General features: G+C 37.9%; 1 pseudogene; it reads left to right on the top strand.

Moving 5' to 3' along the window:
• Positions 1-16,525: 16,525 nt before the first annotated feature.
• LOC113910826 lies at positions 16,526-16,603 on the top strand (annotated as a pseudogene).
• Positions 16,604-25,465: the final 8,862 nt, after the last annotated feature.

Raw genomic sequence — 25,465 nt, 5'->3', positions numbered from 1 at the left:
ATGGAGGGGCAACCTGCAAAAGCACTGCATGAAAAACGAATGCTTTGAAAAATCACATCTGAGATGTAGAGGATCTTAAGAAAAATATGGCATCACATTAAGCACAAAAAGGAAAGCTAAATCACCAGCAGGCAACTGCCGGCAAAGAGCAGACGGGGAAACAAAACTCATTGATCTATCTACAGGCTACAAGGACCGGAAAAAAGGCCATCTATGTAAAAATGTTTCTAATCTCATTTCATTTCACTTTCCGTCTACTTTGAAACATAAATTGTGAACAAGTTGTGGATGCCTTAGAATTATTGCTAATAAAATATTTGCTTGATTATTAGCATATTAAATCTGTTAAAATTAACATTTCATCCAATGTCCTCAAAAAATAAGATTTGTCAGATATGGGGACAAAATTTTAGCTCAATTTCCACATACCCTCTACAAAAGCATAATCTTTGCAAGCACTTCACTTTTTTTTTTTAAGATTTTTATTTATTTATTAGAGAGAGAGGGAGAGAATGCTCTGCACAAGTGTGGGGAGGAGCAGAGGGAGAGGGACAAGCAGACTGCCCGTTGAGCGTGGAGCCCCTGACAGGGCTCAGTCTCGCAACCCTGAGACCATGACCTGATCTGAAATCGAGAGTCAGATGCTTAACTGACTGAGCCCCCCAGGTCCCCCCATCATTTCACTTTTGACACGAACAACAGACATTTGCTCAACATTTGTAAAATGTTAGTGTCAAAGCAAAAATTGCTCCAACTAGAGGACAGAGCTAAACAGGCAGGGGAGACTATTCAGGGGTGTTGTGGGGGGGGCTAGAGATCAGAACTCAAGTCTGAGCTCAGTTGCACTGAAACAAAAAGCTGAGGAGTTTTTAAGAGCTGGTGTTGGGGGACTATAGGCCATCAGTGTTTGTTAATTGGCTTTACTGAAAGGAGAAGTAATCTTTCTTGTATCTTTATCACGGGAAGTAGTTTCACAACTTGGACAGACACCCCACCGAAGTTGGGCTCCTACTGTTGCACAGAAACTTGGGAGTTTGAGGCTTTACCTTATTTAATGTTTATATCCCAAAGGGACAGAGAAAGAATTTACAATTACAAGTGTTCTAAAGTAAATTCTCTAAGAAAAGGGAAGTTAGGGGTCTATCATGGAGAAGAAGCTTGTCTAAAGTTGAGTCAACCGGGGCCCTGGCTGGCTCAGTCGGTTAAGCGTCTTCCTTCGGCTCAGGTCATGATCCTGGGATCGAGTCCCGCATCAGGCTCCTTGCTCTGTGGGGAGTCTGCTTCTCCCTCTCCCTCCCCACTGTGCTCTCTCTCACTCTCTCTCTCAAATAAATAAATAAAATCTAAAAAAAAAAAATTAAAAAAAAATAAAGTTGAGTCAACCTGAAGGGAACTTTAAAATGAACTTTGTCACTAGGCAAATATAAATTTTAAAGAAATCCAGCACACCTGCCCCTTCTAATCTTATCTTTGCTTCTATGTCTCGCCTAAATAGAAATGTTGGAGTCTCTGATTTTTAATCTCCATTGTTAGAATAACAATTTCTTCTAGGATATTTGTTCATAGCCATTTACTATGTCATAATTTGTAAGTACTATATAGGATTCAGTAAGGCAGATTTTAAAATGGGTATCAGATATTTAAATAGAATTTATAGTAATCCCGATTATCAAGTAATATGAGTTACAATATTTCATATTCTTGTTTTCCCTTTATATTACAACTATACATTAGTCCAGAAGAGTTTCTCAGAAACGCTAGGGTTCAGAGGATAACAATGAGAAAACGTGAACTTCAAATGCTCTTTCCAGTGCTGGACTAGCTACATAAATTATGGTGCCTCGCTCAAAATGACAATATGGGACCACTTGTTGAAAAATAATTTACAATTTCAAGATAGCAACCATGGATTATTAAACCAAGTATGAGGCCTTTCTGGATAACCACAGCGGTCTTATACCTATGAAGCTTGTAGTGCTCAAATGCTAATTTTCCTTTAAGAATATTTTTATCATTCTTATCCACATATGACTACCCATTTTTATGACATCTCATAGTACTTTGTTCTTTTGTTTTGCCATGTATTCATAATTTGTAATCACTTCTTCGTTTCCTTATTACATAGGGCCCACTTGAGAGCACAGTGCATGTCTTATTTCTCTCTCTAAACTGTGCAACACCTTTATTTTGCTTTTGCTTCTGTTTACATTAATCCCCAAATAAGTAATACATGAGATGGTTCAAAAAGCACAATAAGAAGAGCATCTACTGCAAAGTTTGTCTCATCCTGCCTCATCCATCTTGTTTCTAACTCATCCCCCACCTCTGTAGATAATCAGTAGTTTATGGGTGCATTCTTCTGGAGTTTCTTTTTCTTTTTTTTTTTTTCTTCTGGAGTTTCTTTAAGTGAATGTTAGCACATATGAATATATATTTCTAGTTATTCTCTTTCTTACAAAATTGCAATATATTTTTGCACACATATACACATACTGTTCTGAACTTGATTTTTTCACTTAACCATACAACTAAAGAATGTTCCATATCCTACATAGAGAATTTCCTTATGTGCCATAGATTACTTAACCAGTTTCAACAGGTGGATACTTGGATTATTTCCAATCTCTTGTTATTACAAACAATGTAGCAATGAATGTTATACATAAGTTATTTAATATATGGATGCATATTTATAGGATAATGCCTAGTAGTAAAAATGAAAGCATAATCATTATTTTGATTATTTTTGCCAATTTATCTCCTATAGAGATTATAATATTTGACAGTCACCTCAACAGTGTATGAAAAGGCCTTTTTCTCCCTGCCTGCAACCTTATCATTGTATTTTGTCAAATATTTGGAACTTAATACTTTCATATGCTATTTGGTTCATGAATATTTTTATTATTCTTTATTATTAACTGTGTGTATTCATAAAATGCCCTCCTTTTTCTTTTAATATATTTGGGGCTTACTTCTACCATATCTGATTTTAAGAATGTGGCCCCAGCTTTTCTTAAAATTAAATTTTTATTGCTGTACAACTAACATACAATGTTATGTTAGTTTCAAGGTTACAGCATATTAATTAATTCAATAATTCCATACATTACTCAGTGCTTACAATGATTAGTGTAGCCACCTTCTCTCATCATACAATGTTATTACAGTATTATTGACTATATTCCCTATGCCTACTTTTCATCTCCATGACATTTCTTTTCTTTTTTTTTTTTTTAAGATTTTATTTATTTATTTGAGAGAGAGAGAATGAGAGACAGAGAGCACGAGAGGGAAGAGGGTCAGAGGGAGAAGCAGACTCCCCGCCGAGCAGGGAGCCCGATGCGGGACTCGATCCCGGGACTCCAGGATCATGACCTGAGCCGAAGGCAGTCGCTTAACCAACTGAGCCACCCAGGCGCCCCATGACATTTATTTTCTAACTGAAAGTTTGTACCTCTTCATCCCTTTAACTATATCAGACATCCCCCCACTTACTCCCTTCTGGCAACCACCAGTTTGTTCTATGTACTTAAGAGTCTGTTTTCTGTTGGAATTATTTTTATTTATTCACTTATTTACTTTTTTACTGAAATATAATTAACATCCAATGTTATATTAATTTCAGGTGCATAGCATAACAATTCAACAATTCTATATGTTATTCAGTGTTCACTGTAAGTGTAGTCATCACCTGTTACCAAAGTTATTACAACATTATTGACCATATTTCCTATGAGATACTTTGTATCTCCATTTCTTTCTTATTTTATTTATTTTTTAAAAAGATTTTATTTATTTATTTATTGACAGAGAGAGAGAGCGCATGAGAGCAGGAACACAAGCAGGGGGAGTGGGAGAGGGAGAAGCAGACTCCCTGCTGAGCTGGGAGCCCAATGTGGGACTTGATCCCAGGACCCTAGGATCATGACCTGAGCCCAAGGCAGATGCTTAACCAACTGAGCCACCCAGGTGTCTCTCTTTCTTATTTTATAACCAGAAGTTTGTACCTCTTTTTATTTATTTTTTGAGTATCATTGACACATAGTGCTAAATTAGTTTCCAGTGTACAACATAGTGATTCAACATCTTTATAGGTTAGGCTGTGCTTATCGCAAGTGTAGCTACCATCTGTCACCATACAGCACTATTTCAGTAACCTTGATTATACTCCAGTGCTATACCTATTATTCCCATGACTTAATTATTCCATAACTGGAAGCCTATGTGTTTCATTTCCCCACCCATTTTGCCCAACCCCCACTCCCCTTCCTTCTGGCAACCCTCAGTTTGTTCTTGTACTTCTAGGTCTGGTTCTGCTTTTTGTTTGTTTTTCAGATTCTATATATGAGCCAAATCATATGATATTTGCCTTTCTCTGACTTATTTTACTTAGCATTATGCTCTCTGGATCCAACCATCTTGTTGGACACGACAAGGTCTCATCCTTTGTATGACTTAGTAATATTCCACTGTGTTATAATACACACACACACACACACACACACACACACACACACCACATTTTCTTTATCCATTCTTCTATGATGAACATTTAGGTTGCTTCCATATCTTCCATATCTTGGCTATTGTAAATAATGCTACAATAAACATAGGGGAGGGGCACCTGTGTGGCTCAGTTGGTTAAGTGACTGCCTTCGGCTCAGGTCATGATCCAGGAGTCCCTGGATTGAGTCCCACATCGGGCTCCCTGCTCGGCAGGGAGTCTGCTTCTCCCTCTGATCCTCCCCCCCCATGTGCTTTCTCTCTCTCTCATTCTCTCTCTCAAATAGATAAATAAAATCTTAAAAAAAATAAACATAGGGGTGCATATGTCTTTTCAAATTAGTGTTTTTGTTTTCTTTGGATAAATACCCAGTAGTTCAATTATTGAATGATATGGTAATTCTGTTTGTAATTTTTTGAGGAATGTCCATACTTTTTCCACAGTAGTTGTACCAATCTACATTCCCAGCAACAGTACATGAGTGTTCCCTTTTCTCCACATTTTCACTAACACTTGGTATTTCTTGTCTTTTTGATGTAAGCCATTCTGATTGATGTGAAGTGATATCTTTAATTTGCATTTTCCCTGATGATTAGTTATGCTGACCATGTTTTCATGTGTCTGTTGGCCATGTGTCTGTATGTCTTCTTTGGAAAAATGTCTGTTCAAGTCCTCTGACCACTCTTCTATGGAAATGTTTGTTGATTTTGGTGTTGAGTTGTATAAGTTCTTTATGAATTTTGGATATTAATCCTTTACTGTATATATCATTTGCAAATATCTTCTTCCAATCATTAGGTTGTTTGCCATATAAAAGTTTTTATTTTAGTCTAGCCCTGATAGTTTATTTTTGTTTCCTTTGCTTGAAGAGGCATATCTAGAAAATGTTGCTAAAGAAGCTGACGTCGAAGAGATTACTGCCTATGTTTTCTTCTAGGAGATCTATGTTTCAGGTCTTACATTTAGGTGTTGGATCCATTTTGAGTTTATTTTTGCATATGGTATAAGAAAGTGGTCCAGTTTCATTCTTTTGCATGGGACTATCCAGTTTTCCCAACAACATTTATTGAATAGGCTAGACTATCTTTTCCCCATTGTATATTTTTGCTTCCTTTGCTGTAGATTAATTGACCACATAGGTGTGGGTTTCTTTCTGAGCTCTCTATTCTGTTATATTGATCTATGCTCAATTTTGTGCTAGTACAATACTGTTTTGGTTATTACAGCTTTGTAGTATATCTTGAAATCTGGGTTTATGATACCTCCAGCTTTATTCTTTCTCAAGATTGCTTTGGCTGTTTGGGGTCTTTTGTGGTTCCATACAAATATTACGATTATTTGTTCCAGTTCTGTGAAAAATGCTGTTGATATTTTGATAGGGGTTACATTGAATCTGTAGATTGCTTTGGGTAGTATGGACATTTTAAACAGTATTCTTCCATTCCATGAGTATGGTGCATCTTTCCATTTATTTGTGTCCTGTTTAGTCTCTTCTATCAATGTCTTACAGTTTGCAGAGTATAGGTCTTTTATCTCTTTGGTTAAGTTCATTTCTAGGTGTTTTATTCTTGGTGTAATCATAAATAGAATTGTTTTCTTAATTTCTTCCACTTCACAATTAGTATATAGAAATGCAACATATTTCTGTATATTAATTTTGTATCCTGCAGTTTTACTGGATTTTTCAATCAGTTCTAATGGTTTTTTGATGGAGTCTTCAGAGTTTTCTATGTAGAGTATCATGTCATTTGGAAATAGTGACAGTTTTACTTGTTCCTTACCAATTTGAATACCTTTTATTTTTTATCTGCATGATGCAGGCAAGACTTCCAGTACTGTATTGAATAAAAATGGTGAGAGTGGACATCTTATCCTATTCCTGTTCTTAGCAGAAAAACTTTCAGTTTTTCACCATTGATTACGATGGTAGCTGTGGAAATGTCATATATAGCTTTTATTATGAGGAGGTATGTTCTCTCTAAACCTACTTGTTTCCCATGACCCTGTCTTCCAGCTCGTCGATCCATTCTTTTGCATCCTCTAATCTGTTGTTTGTTCTCTCTAATGTATTTTTATCTCAGTTACTGAATTCTTCAGCTCTGACTGGCCCTCTTTTTATTTTCTACCTTTATGAAGCTCTGAATGAGATCATCCACTCTTTTCTAAAGTATAGTGAGTATCTTTATGACTATTACTTTGAATTATTCATCAGGCATATTGCTTTAGCTCTCCTACTGTGATTTGTGTCGTTGTTTCTCTTTCATTTGGGACATCATCTTCTGTATCCTCATTTTTTCTCTTTGTTTCATTTTTTTTTATTATGTTAGTCACCATACAGTATATCATTAGGTTTTGATGTAGTGTTCCGTGATTCATTGTTTGTGTATAACACCCAGTGCTTCATGCAATATGTGCTTTGTTTCATTTTTATGTATGAGGTATGTATGAGGTAGGTTGGCTACATCTCCTGGTCTTGAAAGTAATGGCCTTGTTTAGAAGATGTGCTGTTGTGCCCTGTAGCACAATTGACGTTGACCTCAAGAATCAGGGGTTCTAGACTTGTCCCCTGTGTAGGTTGCACACCCCCACTGCCTTCAGTCTGGCTGGCTGCAGTTGACCTGCTTTGCCTGCTGTGGGCACACTGGGTAGGGTTTGGTCACTGCACTGTTAAGAGACTCTTCTGAGGCTGCAACAGACTCATTTGTGGGCAGGTTGCTGGTTGGCCTTGGTATCTGCAATTAGCCTCTCTGCCACAGCTGCGGTCATACCACAGGGCAAATCTTGTTGCCTGTGCAGCTACCTAAGAGGCCAGGCAGCTACAAATGCAGGCATGCTGATGTGTGAGGTTATTTCCCTTTCCCCTCTCCCTTTCCCCCACAAAGCTGGAGTCATTTTGGAGTGGTGCCAGTCCTGACCAGGGTTCCCTGCATTGTATGGAGGGGCAGGAGCCATTTTGCAGGTATACCTGCTCAGAGAAGTGGTTTGGATGAAGTGAATCAGCAGGAGTGGGTGGCTCATGCAGTGCTAACAAGGTAGATGGAGAGTGTTAGCACTGGCTCCTGTAAGCATCCAACTATCTCAGCCAGGCAGGCAAAAAGAAACAGAACCCACCAGCACTTTTGTCTCTGGACAAATCTCCTGAATCTCTCTGGCCCTCCAGCACATGTTCTAAGATTAGTCAATAAATCTCCTTCACTTAAACCCCAGACACTTTCTAAACTGCTGCTTCTGTGCCGTGTCTCAGGAGTTGTGACTTAGTGTGCTGGCTCTTTAATGATGAGGACTCAGTTTCTTATCACCCTGTTGCTCTTCCACAGTTAAGTCCTGCTGGTTTTCAAAGCCTCATGTTACAGGGACTTGCCTTCCCATTGTGGGTCTCTAGTTCCAGGGGCGCCCAGGGTGGGGTCTGATCCCCTTGCTTCTCTGTGTTTATGATGTCCCTCCCATTTGGGGTTAGTCTTGGGGGGGGTTGGTGCTCGAAAGCATCTATGCCCTTTCTACCCTTTCTGATGTGGCCTATTTTCCACAATTAGCTGTGGGAGGTCTTTTCTGCCAGTTTTCAGGTCATTTACAAACTTATTTGCTGTAATGTTGGTGTGTCCATGGGAGCTTAGGATCCTCCTACTCCACCATCTTCCCCGTGCTCCAGTTTTTATTTGCATTTGCCCGGTATATATTTTCTCATTTTATTTTTAACATTTATAAATTATGTTATTTTAGTCAATTACCTTATTTAGCATAGAGATGAGTTTGGGTTTTTAATTTAGTTTATATATTTTATTTTAATGTACAAGTTAAGCCCATTTATGTAACAGATGTTTCAATTTAGTTCTATCAGGGATTTTTTTGATATATATATACACATACACACAACATAAAATTTAGTTTGAATTTTCAGGGACGCCTGGGTGGCTCAGATGGTTAAGCATCTGCTTTCTGCTCAGGTCATGATCCCAGGGTCCTGGGATCGATCCCTGCATCGGGCTCTCTGCTCAGTGGGGAGCTTTCTTCTCCCTTTCCCTTTGCCCCTGCTCCTGCTCGCTCGCTCTCTCTCTCTCAAATAAATGAATAAAATCTTTTTAAAAAAATTTTGAATTTCTTATATCCTCTCTCCTCCCCTTAATCATGTAATTTTAGTTAATACAATTAATGTTCTTGGTGTTTACTCTTATATATTTTTAAAATTTTACCACTTATTTTTCTGCTCTAAATGATACCTTAAATATAATTATACGTAGATTATATGCAGATATATTTATATCATAGCTGTCTATTTATATAGGTGTTACTTGAAATGAGGCAAACTTTCAATATCGCTTATCATTTCCTCATTTAATAATAGTATAATTACCCTATTGTCAAAGTGTATAATATTTACAACACATTTTGTCACACTTCCCCATTTTTTGGCAGATTAAAAAATGTCCATAGCTTGTGTAATTGAAGGAGAACTTGGCTAGTTATGAAATCTTTGTCTCACTTTTCTTTCTTTAGTAACTTGTGGGTGGTACTCCACTGTCCTATCATACTGAATGTTGCTATAAAGAAATCTGATGTCAGGAGGATTTTCATTCATCTACAAGTGAATTTTATTTTTTTCTGGCTGCCCAAAGGATTATTGCTTTTTACAAACCTAATAAATTTACTAGAATATGCTTCAGCTTGGTTAATGTCTTGTGCCCTTTTAATATATAGACTCATTATTTTTAAGAAAAATGCTTTTATTACATTCATTGCTTTTAGTTTTCTCTGTGGATTCCACTTATGTGTAAATTAATCTTTGTAATCTGAATTTCATATTTTTCCTGATCATTAATCTTTCATGTCCTTTCTTTTGTTTCATTTTGTTAATTTTTCTCAATTTTCACAATTTTTTCCTTTGCTTTTCAGCAGTGTATTCTCCATCTTGCCCATTTTAATTTAGAATTTCTGGAACAGTTTTGCCTATTTTTTCAGCTCTTTCCCTAAATTTTAACATTTCTTTTCCTTCTGCTATCTAGCCATATCTTTCCTGAGTGCTTGTATTTCTGTTTTGAAGACTTACTTGGTAATGATTTCACTAAGATTTTTTTTTTTTAAGTCCTGTTGGAATAATCAGCCTATACTTTGTGTATTTCAAATGAAATATTCTTTTAGCGAGTTTTGCTTATTCATTGTTGTCTGTATGCTAGTATTCCCATTTTTCTTATATCTTTTTTTAGGGATACCATATTTATACTTTTTGTATTTTTATTTGAGTTAGTTTAATTTCCTTGGGTCATATATTAATGTAATATCATTGGAAGAATGGAGGGGCCACAGACTTTATCAAATTTTTCTGTTCAAGGTCTCTGTCTTCTTTTGCTATAATGGCACATGATTCTGATTATGAGACTGACGCATTGCCCACTGTGCCAAGAGGGCCTATAAGGACACATTCTTATTTAAAAAATGGCTGTTCTGTATGACGATATAACCTTTATATCAGATCTCACTCAGGATCTGATACAGATTGTGAGATCTTCTATTCTTAACTTACCTCAAACCCTGGTAGCCTCTGTTTTTTTCAAATGTTCCCTTTACTTTCAGAGGCATTTCTTCTTTTCCCATGAGTCAAATCTTGGACCCCAGATTCTTTCTGCCTGTACTTTCTCTGCTTTTACTTCTCCAAGGAATGAACTCTGTTAGATTCAATCTGTCTCATTAACACTTCAGACTCCAAAATTATATACTTTCCAGGAGGATGTATTTGCTATGAATCTTAGACCCCTACACATATCCTGATGTTCCTAGCATACTGCCGCACAATTTTGGCTGCCCACATCAATTGTGTTGGTCTCAATTGTTTTTGATAACACTTAAATTTAGGGTGTGGGTCTGTTCCATGAGCTAGTCTCATTGAAGAAGTAGTTTGTAATTTTTCCTCTTTTTTTTTTTTGTTCCATATGATTTTCAGGCAAAAATGTAGGAAAATTGGGAATAAGTTGCTGCTGTGTCCAAGTTACTAGACTTGGATGTGTCCATCTAGCTCTTGATAAAATATGGTACGTCACAAGTTTCAGGAGAGTTTTCATGATCTTATCGCTCAACCCTTCTATTTTAGAAATCCCTACTGAGAAAGCTGTTTTTAAAGAACAATAATCAAATGGAAGCAAGATACCACTTTATTAAGTGTAAGGAAGTGCTCAGTCCATCCTAATGCAGAACTTCCATAACCTTGGAATGGAGATTGCTATTTTAAACTGTGCTCTTTCTTTTCCCTTCATTTAACAATTAAGATAGGTAAGTCTGCATCAAATTCTGGCATCAGCTCTTCACTCTGTTGTGGGTGAATGCCGGAGAACAGATAGAAGGGGATAGGGTATAGTCGGATCCTATGCAAGTGAGCAAGTGAGCAAGTGATCCAAAGCACAAGAGAAAGACTGAAGATAGGTTTGCTATCTAAGGCAAAGCAATCACCCTATCTGGTAAAACATGGCTAATCTTGGCGGTCAGGATTTGTATGAATGTAGTAAGAGGGTAGAGAGTATGTTAAAAGCATGGGAAAGAGAATAGAAGTATGAAGTATGTGTATTCTATTGAAGAATGAACAAATGTGGGAAGAAAGGAAGGAATTTTTCTTCCTCTACCACCTGACATATAATAAACACTGAATAAATATTTATTAAATACAGTTTATTTTTAACATATTTCAACATTTATATGGGAAAGTCACTCCCCAACATTTATATGAAAAAGCCACTCCCCAAAATTAAATCACCTTTAAAAATTTAACCCAAGTAAATTCATTTTTATGTAATCTCTTACTTTGGGCATTTATTCATAAATGTTCCTCAATTAATTACACTTAATTAATTAAAGGACATGGATCACTCAAACCCAGTCATTTCTTGTCCTAGGAAATGCTGACCTATATAAAGCCCTGCCATAGCATAGACCTACTGTTACTGCCTTCCAAAATCAAGTCCTCTTGTAGGACAATCCTGATTATGAGGTCTAGGATGGTATAAAGGGACTCATTTTCATTAGAAGAAATATTTTAGGAGCTTCTAAAGGCAAATTAATGTGATGATAATTCTTCTCCTAATGTATATAATCAACAATTGGTCAATATCCATAAATTATAAGAATATCTCCACATTCCTCTTAGAAAATTATTTCTGTTTTTCTCAGTACTATTTAGTGGAAAATAGGAAAAAACAATAATCTTAGTAATACAATTTAAATTTGCATACAGAAGCATAATTTCTCATTTGGATAGTTTCAATAAGCAGCCAAATTATAATGGGCTAGGAGTCTACATTTATCATATCTGGTGTATTTGCTTTGATCTCTGGTTGCACAGATTAAGTTCCCTCCCAGTCCTGCTAATGGGTTGTTTTGTGGGTTGAGGATAGTTAAGCAAAAAAATAGAGGGCCCCCTTATCCAGGAAGATGGTCCTGCCTGCAAAAGTTCATGGTGAGATTGGGCTAAAAGCCAAACAAAACAAAAAGCAAAAACCATGAGTAAAATAGAAAGTACTAAAAAATACAAGCTACCATGTTTTAGTGTTTTAATATATGCCAGTATGGGTTTTAACAGCTCCATTTTAAAGATAAAGAAATTTAAATGCAAAGTGTTTCATCCAAGATCACACAACAAGCAAAAGGCAGAGCAGGGACTTGGGCCCAGCTACTTTGCATTTCATAAACCAAGGCTTTCTTTTTTGCCACACTGGCTCTTCTAGAAGGCCCTGGATAAGCAAGTGCCAATTTGGACCATGAACAAAAAAGAATGCTGGAGATTCCATTTTATGTGGTGTTTTGTGAAAAATACATATGTGGCTAGAAGAGCTTAAAGAAATAGGTCCAGCTGGTTAGCTTATACAATTTCAAACTTACATGTCTAAAAATGAAGTCAACACGTTTCCCCAAGTCTTTTTTGCTATGTGTCTCCTTCCTTAATGAGGAATACCAACAGATACTGTATTTTAGAAACAAAACCTAGGAAGGCCTCCCTAACTCTTCCCTCACCTATGCCACCCTTTATATATATATATTATCAAATCGACTCAGATTTGCTTAATAAGTCTCAAGCCTGGATGCCTCTCAGGATCTCCACTCTACTGTATTGTTTAAGGAAATCACCACCTTTGGATTACTACAATAACATCCCAAATGTTTCTCCCCTATGTGTGTCCTTCCCATGCTCAGTCCATCTCCACCCAGTGCTTCACCCTATAACTCAGAATGATTTTTCAGTGCTAGTTTTATCAGGTTACTCTACTGTTTATGATCCTTCTCAACTCCTCTCAGGATAAAATCCAAATGGTAATAGTGTATAACAAAGATGAGAGTTCACCTCACATTCTCCAGCTGAGGAAGAAAAGTAAATTCAATTGTTGAGGAGGGGTGGTGAAGATGATCAGTTCAGGCTTGGACTTATTTACTGAAGTGCTTATGGTATATCCCATTGGAAATGTCCATCTGGCATTTGGATATATGTATGTTAGCTGGTCTTTGCTCTCAAACAAGAAAGAAACCGGGCCAAGTTATTTATAGGAAAATACTAGTAACACTGTTATCACTCATCCCAGGAGCATTCCTTTTGCATTAAACAATTTTGAAAAAATATTAATTCATACATATAAAGTATTTTCAAATCATAGAACCTCAAGCACAGTGGAATTGGGTTGAAAAGATTTTTAAAGGGTGGGTTTTGGTCCTTTAAATCATGATGCTTGTGTATTTCATATATGAGATAAGAGGTACTCATTTTAGAGAAACTGCTGGAAAATTCACCGTGGCTGAAACATGCAAATCAGCACAGAATGTTTGCTGGAGGGTAAATCAGAGCAATGCCATTGAAGTAGACTGTATATGCATATCTCATTGGTGACATCTTGAGCTCTGTTAATCAATTCCTATTTGAGATAAATGCATCTGCTTGTATCTCAAAAGACTAGATTCACAGAACCGTGACTAAGATATTTCATAGATGCTCTCCAAGGACTTTAAAAGACGACAGGAAATTTACTAAATCCATACAGCTAACCTGGAGAAAAGGTTAAGCAAAACTCAGAATCCTCCTTTACAGTCTGCAAATTTTGATAAACGGTGTCATAACTTTGTCCACCTATTTCTGGAGATATTTCATTGTAATGATATCTGTATTACCAGGACTTAGAAGAGGTGCTAATTCCTGTCCCAGAAAATAATATATCTCAGAATTTCATTCCCCGGTTGGCAATTTCCCCCCAAATATTTTAGAAGCAGCACTTCTATGTTTAGGAAAAACTGAACAAAAAATATCTGACAAGATAACAGAGAATGGTAGGATTTTTATTCAGAAGGAAGTACTAGAGAATGTGGCTCACCATTATGCACAGAACTCCTAAGGGCTATCTATGACATCTTTACCTTAGATTATTTCTCTCCTAAATCATCGATAATAGAGGCCCCGGGCGTTGTGAAGTAAACCCTAAAGCTCAGCGCACACAGACTCTAAGGGGTATCATTTTCCTGGTTCAGTGAACAAGGGCAGTGAAACTCACGCCATTATTTGACTTACTTAAAATGTACCCTTTTTGTGTTTTAAGCTCTCCTATCCCATGTAGTCGCAATTATTTGGCCCTTAGCATTCTCCTTGAAACAGTCCTCCTCTGCCTGTTTCTCCTCTTGTTCCTGATGACAATTTTTACACCATAGCTTCCAGCTATCCCTCAACCACAAAGGTAGTCGAAGCAACATCCAAAAATACCAGCTCCCAGGAGCTGTTAGTTCTGTGCTTAGAGTATAAAACGGGTCTCAAGCCTGGGTAATAACTGAATTCATGAATCTCAATTCCCAGATGACATTAATAGCAGCATAGAGCAGGAAGCGGAGTTATGTTAATTTCTGCAGGTAACGTGTGAAAGCAGATAGGGAAAGCTTGAAAGGTCAACATCTGCTGTCATGCAGGAGTGTTGCAAAATGTGATTGGCCAGTAAATGTCAACACCATGTTCTAAAATCTACATGCCACCCCTTCAATTTAATCTTAGCTTGCAGCCCAGCTAACAATCATGCAGCATGTTTCAAAAGCCCTTGAATTCTAAAATGGAATTGTATGATTGCATTCCCATGGCAATAAGACACCTGTAAATTACAAACTTGTCATTTAATCAGCATAAATATAGGGAGTTTGTGCAACCAGCAGATTTTTTTTCATATCTATTTTCAGGGAAGGCTGAAGACCTCTTAATGATTATATACCATAACGGACTGCAGGTCTAACTGTTGCCATGGTATTATGTACTTCTTTTCTTTTAAAGAAGTGACTGGAATGTAGAGCAGATAATGAATCTAATTGATTGTCTCCTGTTCCACACAGATATACTTTATATTCTCTCCCTTTTGTGCTTTTCCTCTCTTTCACTCCAGACTGGATTCACAGATATACATTTGTTCAGTGACAAGAATGGCTGTTATACAGAGCAACTCCCACCTTATAAAAAGAAATTAATATAAAATAATCTGCTTTGAGAAGTATCTATAATAAAATGATGTATAAGGAACATAGAAGAAAAAAATTAGCATTCACCACACAAACTGTCAGTTTAAGTCAATGAAGAGAAAGATAATGGGATTTTTGGTTGAACAAAAAGTATATAGTCGGTACACTCATAGTGCCCAAGGTTATATATAAGAAGTTCTCTTTAATTTAATATGAACTTAACTTAGTGAATCTTAAAATTTCCAGATACACAAGTTCAATTAATCATTAGCACATTTGATAGGTAACTGGGTTTTTAGAGTATAATTATTAACATGCATTTGCCAACTGGACCCATTTACAACACAAAGCACAACATTTAATACAATTGACATTTATTCTCATACCATTTGCATATACACCCAAAATAGAATTAAAAATTTTTTTAGTTGATACACAATGCCACATTAATTTCAGGTGTACAACACACTGATTCAACTTCTTTATATGTTATGCTCACCACAAACGTAGCTACCATCTGTCACCATGCTATTACAATGTCATTGACTATATTTCCTACATAATGACTTTTATTCTTGTGACTTATTCCGTTACTGGCAGCCTATATCTCCAACTCCCCTTAACCCATTTTGCTTATACCCCTCCCCCCTCCCTGTTAGCCATCAGTTCTCTGTCAAAAATAAAATTTCAATAGAGGTGTTTTAGCTTGGGTAATTATTTTGGATAGAATTATAAATACATGGCTTCAGACTACCCAGTCTTTCCCCATACAAAATAGACTTCCAAGACCCGAGATAGCAGAAAATGGGTCCTGATAATTTTCTTTGAATGAGATAAAAATTTACAGATGAATGAATTTAGTCATTAGAGAGATTTGGCCAAAGCCACACAGTCTGGTGAGGAGACTGGCTGGAACTGTTTTTTTGACTTCTCATTGAAAACTCTTGCTCCTTAGAGTCCAGGTAACATTTTTACATCTCCCAAAATAACAATAAATTTTAAAAGAGGTAACTTTTTCCTTTTTATTTATTTTTAAAGAAAGATTCATTTTTTAAGATTTTATTTATTTATTAGAGAGCATGAGCAGGGAAGAGGGGGAGAAGGAGAGGGAGAGGGAGAAGCAGACTCCCCGCTGAGCAGGGACCCTAACATGGGGCTTGATCCCAGGACCCTGAGATTATGACCTGAGCCAAAGGCAGACACTTAACCCACTGAGCCACCCAGGTGCCCCTATTTATTTATTTTAGAGAGTGAGCAAGTGTGAGTGGGGCAGGGAGGGGCAGAGGGAGAGGGAGAGAGAATCCTCAAGCAGACTCCCTACTGAGCAAGGAGCATGATCCAGGACCCTGAGATCATGACCGGAGCCTAAATCAAGAGTTGAATGCTTAACAGACTGAGCCACCCAGGTGCCCCAACTTTTTCCTTTTCGAAAGAAATGGATACAGGTACACATCTCCTGAGTCACTGCTTAGTGTCTTTAGGTTATGCTAGAGCATAAATGGTGTGCTCACATTTAATGCGTTAGGGTTCCTATTAGGGGTTACAAAAGTTTAGATTAAAAAAACAAAGGCTACACTTTTAGGGTTCATTTCTATAGTTTGTTACTAGAGAAGTTTCTCTGAAAATGTAGAATATCCAGAAAACAAAAACAAAAACATTCTTTTAAATAAGAAAAGGACCACCAGAGAGAAAATACTGAATTATCACAAAACTCTTTGATTTTATTGACAACTTAAAATACAGATTTAAAGCCTTCTTGTGAATATGTAAAATGTATTTCCTTTATGTTAGTGATGATACGCTATTAAAGATAAAGCACTGGTTAAAAGATGCCTACCTTTTATTTTGCTCAAACACTTAAGTGTATACATTAATCAGCACAACTTTCTACTTTCCACCATGAACTAGTTGGACAGGCTTTTAATAATGCTAAGAAACCCTTTAATCACAGTGTGAGAGTGGGATGCTGACTTCCTAATGTTGGCTGTGGAACTTTGGGCAAGATGAGCCATCCGGGTTGTCCTTTGCCAGTTTATGTCTAATTCAAGCGTGTGACTGACCAGTGAGTATTTCACCATCCTTTCATGCTTAAACTAGCAGATGTTATGGATGAATATATAGTTGAATGAATCAATATTAACAATGCCACATTTTACAGAAATCTTAATAATGCAGCTATACATGGGGCAGAAAGTGGGTAGGACCAATGACCACTACACAATGGCATCCGCAAAATATTTTCTAAGACAAACCAGATGTAGCCATCCCATTCAATCTGGTAAAGACTTTGACTTTCATTTTCAGCAACAAAGGGTAAGCTGGTTCTCCAATTCAGGGAGATAGGACAATTTCAGAACTGGAACTGAATCTGAGAGGAACGATGCCTTTAGAGAAACCTTTTGCCTATTACTTTTATCTTGCCCCATTTCCCTTCTATTAATTCTGAGATCATTTCATTCCCTGCAAATGTTACACAGTAGTGTGGGGGCCTACTGTGAGGATAGGGGGTCAGTGTATAATATTTGCATTTATTGATGGTGCCTGGATATAATGCATTAGTTGAAAAATAGGCAAAAGTAGGACGTCTGGGTGGCTCAGTCGTTAAGCGTCTGCCGCAGCTCAGGTCATGATCCCAGGGGACTGGGATCAAGTCCCGCATTGGGTTCCCTGCTCGGTGGGGAGTCGGCTTCTCCCTTTATGCCCCATCCCTGTTCATGATCTCTCTCTCAAGCTCTCTCTCTCAAATAAATTAAAAAAAAATTAAAAACAGGCAAAAGTAGAATATATTTTGAAGCAGGAAGCCCTTTGGCAGTTGATACATGTATAGCTTCTTGCTCCACTGAATGGACTCTTGGCTCTTTTATTAGCATACATTCTAGAGACTAGTGAGGAGGAGTTAAAAGTAGACATGTCTCAGCAGTGATGATGAGATTAGGCCATCTAGTCAAAGGGTTGAGGTACTGTTTCCACCTGTTTAAAGAAAGTGTTGAAATATCAAAAGACTAGTGTTAGTTGAACAGTTTATGACATCTCCTTCTTTGCAACTGTTTCATATAGAATTATCCCCTGGAGGGGGCGGAGCAAGATGGCGGAGGAGTAGGAGACCTGGATTTCATCTGGTCTCAGGAGTTCAGCTAAATAGGGATCAAACCATTCTGAACACCTACAAACTCAACAGGAGATCGAAGAAAAGAATAGCAACAACTCTCTGAACAGAAAAGCGACCACTTACTGGAAGGTAGGACATGCGGAGAAGTGAATCCCAGGCGATATTCGGGAGGATAGATGGCGAGGGAGGGGGGCCTCTGCTGTCGGCCGCTTCTGGCAAGTGATAGAGCCGCGGAGCCCCAAATTGGAACTTTTAGATGTTGGCTCCTCTGAGGGAGGTCGCTCTGGGTGCTAAGCTGGGGGTGCAAACCTCACAGGACAGTGTGGTCTCAGGACCCTCAGCGTCACAGAAAGACCGGGGGTGCTTGAGTGTGGCAAAGCTCCTGGATATCAGAGCGGGGAAGCCGGCTGCAGAGACGGAGCGGAGGCGCGGGCTCTCAGCTCGGGGTTGCCATAAAACATGATCTGCAGCACAGTTGGGCCACTGCTCCTCCAGCAGGGACCCAACAAGCAGCAGAGCTGGGGAAACTCCCCTTCCTCTTCCAAGAGGAGCGGCGGGAGAGTGCACCACAGGGATCTGCTGGGTTTGGAGACTCCACACGGGGTCAGGTGCCAAAGATAGAAATGCTCGGTCACAGGCTGGGTGAGCACAGAGTGCGGCTGGAGACTGGGGAGATGGGAGTGATTGACTGCTTTTCTCTGGGGGAGCACTGAGGAGTAGGGCCCCGAGTTCGCCGCTCCTCCGGGGTAGAGATTGGAGGCCGTCATTTTCACTCTCATCCTCCAAAGCCGTATGGAAAGCTTGCAGGGAACAAAAGCTCTGGAGAGCAAACCCGAGCAAATTACTTAGCCCGGACCAACAAGGGGCAAGGCAATTCCGCCACCGAAAAAGACATTTGGTAACCACGGCAACAGGCCCCTCCCCCAGAAGATCAGCAAGAACAGCCAGCCAAGACCAAGTTTACCGATCAATGAGAACGGGAGAATTCTAGCGCTAGGGGAATACTGCACATAGAATTCACGGCTTTTTTTACCATGATTCATTAGTCTTTCAAATTAATTTTTTAACTGTTTTTTTTCTTTTTCCCTTTTCAACCCACATCTTACAATTCTCTTTTAAAAAAAAAAAATTTTATTTTTCATTTTTAGAGTCATATTCTATCCCTTCATAGTAGTTACCCTTATTTTGGGCATGCGCATATATACATATATATACATATATATATATATATATATATATATATATATATATATATATAAGTTGTTCTGTCTTTAAAATTTTGAGATACAGTTTCTTCTAACAGATCAAAATATACCCTAAATCACTAGTGTATGGCTTTGTTCTAGTGTCCTCCCTGATCACATTCTCTCCCTTTTCTTTCTTTTTTTTTTTAAATCATCTTCTTTCTTTTTTCAAACAAATTCTTATCAATTCCTTTTATAAAATCTTTTATAATTTTCATCTTTACACTCATATTCCATCCCTTCATTGTATCAACCCCTATTTTGTACATATATAAGTCTTTCTTTAAAATTTTAGGACTTATTTTAGCTCTTTCTTCTAACAGACCAAAATACACCCAAAAGCTATTGTGTGGCACTGATCTATGCACTAGCCTGATCATATATGATCATATTCTGTTTTTTTTGTTTTGTTCTGTTTTTGTATGTTTTTATCTTTTTCTTTTTCTTTTATTTTCTCTTTCTTTTTTTTTTCTTTCCCTTTCTTTTCCCCTGGTTTCAGGTCTTTTCTGATTTGTTTAGAGTATATTTTCTGGGGACGTTGTTAACCTGTTAGCATTTTGTTCTCTCATTCATCTGTTCTCCTCTGGGCAAAATGACAAGACGAAAAAAATCACCTCAACAAAAAGAACAAGAGGTAGTACTGTCTGCCAGGGACCTACTCAATATGGACATTAGTACGATGTCGGACCTAGAGTTCAGAAACATGATTTTAAAGACAATAGCTGGGCTTGAAAAAAGCATGGAAGTTATTAGAGAAACCCTTCCTGGAGAAATAAAAGAACTAAAATCTAACCAAGTCAAAATCAAAAAGGCTATTAATGAGGTGCAATCAAAAATGGGGGCACTAACTGCTAGGATAAATGAGGCAGAAGAGAGAATCAGCAATATAGAAGACCAAATGATGGAAAATAAAGATGCTGAGAAAAAGAGAGATAAACAACGACTGGAACATGAGGGCAGAATTCGAGAGATAAGGGATACGATAAGACGAAACAACATTAGAATAATTGGGGTCCCAGAAGAAGAAGAAAGAGAGAGAGGGGCAGAAGGTATATTGGAGCAAATTATAGCAGGGAACTTCCCTAATTTGGAGAAAGAAACAGGCATCAAATTCCAGGAGGTGCAGAGAACCCCTCTCAAAATCAATAAAAATAGGTCAACACCCCAACATCTAATAGTAAAACTTAGGAGTCTCAGAGACAAAGAGAAAATCTTGAAAGCAGCTCGGGAGAAGAGATATGTAACCTAAAATGGTAGAAACATTAGATTGGCAACAGACCTATCCACAGAGACCTGGCAGGCCAGAAAGGACTGGCATGATATCTTCAGAGCACTAAATGAGAAAAATATGCAGCCAAGAATACTATATCCAGCTAGGCTGTCATTGAAAATTGAAGGAGAGATAAAAAGCTTCTAGGACAAACAAAAACTAAAAGAATTTGTAGACACGAAACCAGCCCTCCAAGAAATATTGAAAAGGATCTTCTAAGTAAAGAGAGAGCCTAAAAGCAGCATAGACCAGAAAGGAACACAGACAATATACAGTAACAGTCACCTTACAGGCAATACAATGGCACTAAATTCATATCTTTCAATAGTTACCCTGAATATAAATGGGCTAAATGTGCCAATCAAAAGACACAGGCTATCAGATTGGATTAAAAAACAAGACCCATCGATATGCTGTCTGCAAGAGACTCATTTTAACCCAAAGACACCCCCACATAGAAAGTGAGGGGGTGGAGAACAATTTACCATGCTAATGGACACCAAAAGAAAGCTGGGGTGGAAATCCTTATATCAGACAATTTAGGTTTTAAAACAAAGACTATAATAAGAGATGAGGAAGGACACTATATCCTACTTAAAGGGTCTATCTAACAAGATCTAACAATTGTAAATATCTAGGCCCCTAACATGGGATCAGCCAGTAATATAAGCCAATTAACAACAAAAACAAAGAAACACATTGACAACAATACAATAATAGTGGGGGACTTTTAACACCCCCCTCACTGAAATGGATAGATCATCTAAACAAAAGATCAACAAGGAAATAAAGACTTTAAATGACACACTGGAACAAATGGACTTCACAGACATATTCAGAACATTCCATCCCAAAGCTACGGAATACACATTCTTCTCTAGTGCCTATGGAACATTCTCCAGAATAGATCCCATCCTAGGTCACAAATCAGGTCTCAACCGCTAACAAAAATTTGGGATTATTCCCTGCATATTTTCAGACCACAGCACTTTGAAACTAGAACTCATTCACAAGAGGAAAGTCGGAAAGAACTCAAATACATGGAGGCTAAAGAGTATCCTACTAAAGAATGAATGTGTCAACCAGGAAATTAAAGAAGAATTAAAAACATTCATGGAAACCAATGAAAATGAAAACACAACTGTTCAAAATCTTTGGGATATAGCAAAGGCAGTCCTAAGAGGAAAGTATATAGCAATACAAGCCTTTCTCAAGAAACAAGAGAGGTCTCAAATACACAACCTAACCCTACTACACCTAAAGGAGTTAGAGAAAAACAGCAAATAAAGCCTAAACCCAGCAGAAGAAGAGAAATAATGAAGATCAGAGCAGAAAACAATGAAATAGAAACCAAAAGAACAGTAGAAGAGATCAATGAAACAAGGAGGTGGTTCTTTGAAAGAATTAACAAGATTGAGAAACCCCTGGCCAGACTTATCAAAAACAAAAGAGAAATGACCCAAATCAAAAAATCATGAATGAAAGAGGAGAGATCACAACCAACAACAAAGAAATACAAAGAATTATAAGAATATATTATGAGCAACTCTATGCCAGTAAATTAGATAACCTGGGAGAAATGGATGCATTCCTATAGATGTATCAACTACCAAAATTGAACCAGGAAGAGATAGAAAACCTGAACAGACCTAGAACCACTAAGGAAATTGAAGCAGTCATCAAAAATCTCCCAACAAACAAAAGCCCATGGCCTGATGGCTTCCCAGGGGAATTCTACCAAACATTTAAGGAAGAATTAATACCTATTCTCCTGAAACTGTTCCAAAAAACAGAAATGGAAGGAAAACTTCCAAACTCATTTTATGAGGCCAGCATTACCTTGATCCCCAAACCAGACAAAGACCCCATCAAAAAGAATTACAGACCAATATCCTTGATGAACATGGATGCAAAAATTCTCACCAAAATACTAGCCCATAGGATCCAATAGTACATTAAAAGGATTCTTCACCATGACCAAGTGGGATTTATCCCTGGGCTGCAAGGTTGGTTCAACATCCACAAATCAATCAACGTGATACAATATATTAACAAAAGAAAGACCAAGAATCATACGATCCTCTCAATAGATGCAGAAAAAGCATTTGACAAAGTACAGCACCGTTTCTTGATCAAAACTCTTCAGAGTATAGGGATAGAGGGTACATACCTCAATATCATAAAAGCCATCTATGAAAAACCTACACCGAATATCATTCTCAATGGGGAAAAACTGAGAGCTTTCCCCCTAAGGTCAGGAATGCGTCAGGGATGTCCACGATCACCACTGCTATTCAACATAGTATTAGAAGTCCTAGCCACAGCAATCAGACAACAAAAAGAAATCAAAGGCATCCAAATCAGCAAAGAGGAAGTCAAACTCTCACTCTTTGCAGATGATATGATACTTTTGTGGAAAACCCGAAAGACTCCACCCCAAAACTGCTAGAACTCATACAGGAATTCAGTAAAGTAGCAGGATATAAAATCAATGCACAGAAATCAGTGGCATTCCTATACACCAACAACAAGACAGAAGAGGGAGAAATTAAGGAGTCGATCCCATTTACAATTGCACCCTACAGCATCAGATACCTAGGAATAAATCTAACCAAAGAGGCAAAAGATCTGTACTCAGATAACTATAAAATACTCATGAAAGAAATTGAGGAAGACACAAAGAAATGGAAAAACGTTCCATGCTCATGGATTGGAAGAACAAACATTGTGAAGATGTCAATGCTACCTAGAGCAATCTACACATTCAATGCAATCCCCATCAAAATACCATCCACCTTTTTCAAAGAAATGGAACAAATAATCCTAAAATTTGTATGGAACCAGAAGAGACCCCAAATAGCCAGAGGAATGTTGAAAAAGAAAAGCAAAGCTGGCGGCATCACAATTCCGGACTTCAGCTCTATTACAAAGCTGTCATCATCAAGACAGTATGGTACTGGTACAAAAAGAGACACACAGATCAATGGAAACGAATAGAGAGCCCAGAAATGGACCCTCACCTCTATGGTCAACTAATTTTCGACAAAGCAGGAAAGAATGTCCAATGGAAAAAAGACAGTCTCTTCAACAAATGGTGTTGGGAAAATTGGACAGCATCTTGCAGAAGAATGAACCTGGACCATTTCCTTACACCACACACAAAAATAAACTCCAAATGGTTGAAAGATCTAAACGTGAGACAGGAGTCCATCAAAATCCTAAAGGAGAACACAGGCAGCAACTTCTTCGACCTCAGCCACAGCAACTTCTTCCTAGAAACTTCGCCAAAGGCAAGGGAAGCAAGGGCAAAAATGAACTAATGGGATTTTATAAGATAAAAAGCTTTTGCACAGTAAAAGAAATAGTCCACAAAACCAAAAGACAACTGACAGAATGGGAGAAGATATTTGCAAATGACATATCAGATAAAGGGCTAGTATCCAAAATCTATAAACAACTTATCCAACTCAACACCCAAAGAAAAAATGATCTAATCAAGAAATGGTCAGAAGACATGAACAGACATTTTCCCAAAGAAGACATCCAAGTGGCCAACAGAGACATGAAAAAGTGCTCAACAATGCTCGGCATCAGGGAAATGCAAATCAAAACATCAATGAGATACCACCTTACACTAGTCAGAATGGCTAAAATTAACAAGTCTGGAAACGACAGATGTTGGCGGGGATGCGGAGAAAGGGGAACCCTCCTACACTGTTGGTGGGAATGCAAGCTGGTGCAACCACTCTGGAAAACAGTATGGAGGGTCCTCAAAAAGTTGAAAATAGATCTATCATATAACCCAACAATTGCACTACTGGGTATTTACCCCAAAGATACAAATCTAGGGACCCGAAGGTGTATGGGCACCCCAATGTTTATAGCAGCAATGTCCATAATAGCCAAAGAGTGGAAAGAGCCAAGATGTCCATCAATAGATGAATGGATAAAGAAGAAATGGTATATATACACAATGGAATATTATGCAGCCATCAAAAAGAATGAGATCTTGCCATTTGCAATGACGTGGATGGAATGGAGGGTGTTATGCTGAGTGAAAATAGTCAATCAGAGAAAGACATGTATCATCTGACCTCACTGATATGAGGAATTCCTCATCTCAGGAAAGAAACAGGTTTGGTGGAGTGGTGTGGGCGTGGGAGGGACGGGGTGGCTGGGTGATAGACATTGGGGAGGGTATGTGCTATGCTGAGCACTGTGAATTGTGCAAGACTTTTGAATCACAGATCTGTATCTCTGAAGCAAATAATGTAATATATGTTAAGGGAAAAAAAGGAAGAAGAAGACAGCAGTAGGGGAAGAATGAAGGCGAGTAAATCGGAGGGGGAGATGAACCATGAGAGACGATGGACTCTGAAAAACAAATGAGGGTTCTTGGGGGGGAATGGGTTAGCCTGGTGATGGGTATTAAAGAGGGCAGATTCTGCGTGGAGCACTGGGTGTTATTCACAAACAATGAATCATGGAACCCTACATCAAAAACCAGTAATGTAATTTATGGTGATTAACATAACAATAAAAATTTAAAGTTAAAAAAAAAAAAGAATTATCCCCTGGAATACTCATAGAATGATGATTGAGCACCAAAGTTGAACCGAGAGAAGGAATGGGGCTAAATCTCTTACCTTTTAAGTATATCATTCTAAAAACTGTGAAATTGGTTAAATTCAACAATTTTGACAATGAGACTCTTTACTGATCTTGTGCTTAAGAGCCATCCGTTTCCCCATATTGCTTCCTTCAGCCAATTACACATTTTTCTGCTCAACAAATAGCATATTAAACTGACTTGTAAAATATATTTTGATGTTGTAGAATTTCATTGTCAAATATCTTACACAAATGCACACACTTGCATACAC

This window comes from Zalophus californianus, chromosome 6 (genome assembly GCF_009762305.2).
Source record: "Zalophus californianus isolate mZalCal1 chromosome 6, mZalCal1.pri.v2, whole genome shotgun sequence".
NCBI classification, from domain to species: domain Eukaryota; kingdom Metazoa; phylum Chordata; class Mammalia; order Carnivora; family Otariidae; genus Zalophus; species Zalophus californianus.
Note: the sequence above shows the minus strand (reverse complement) of the source record. Positions and strands in the feature narration are given on the sequence as shown.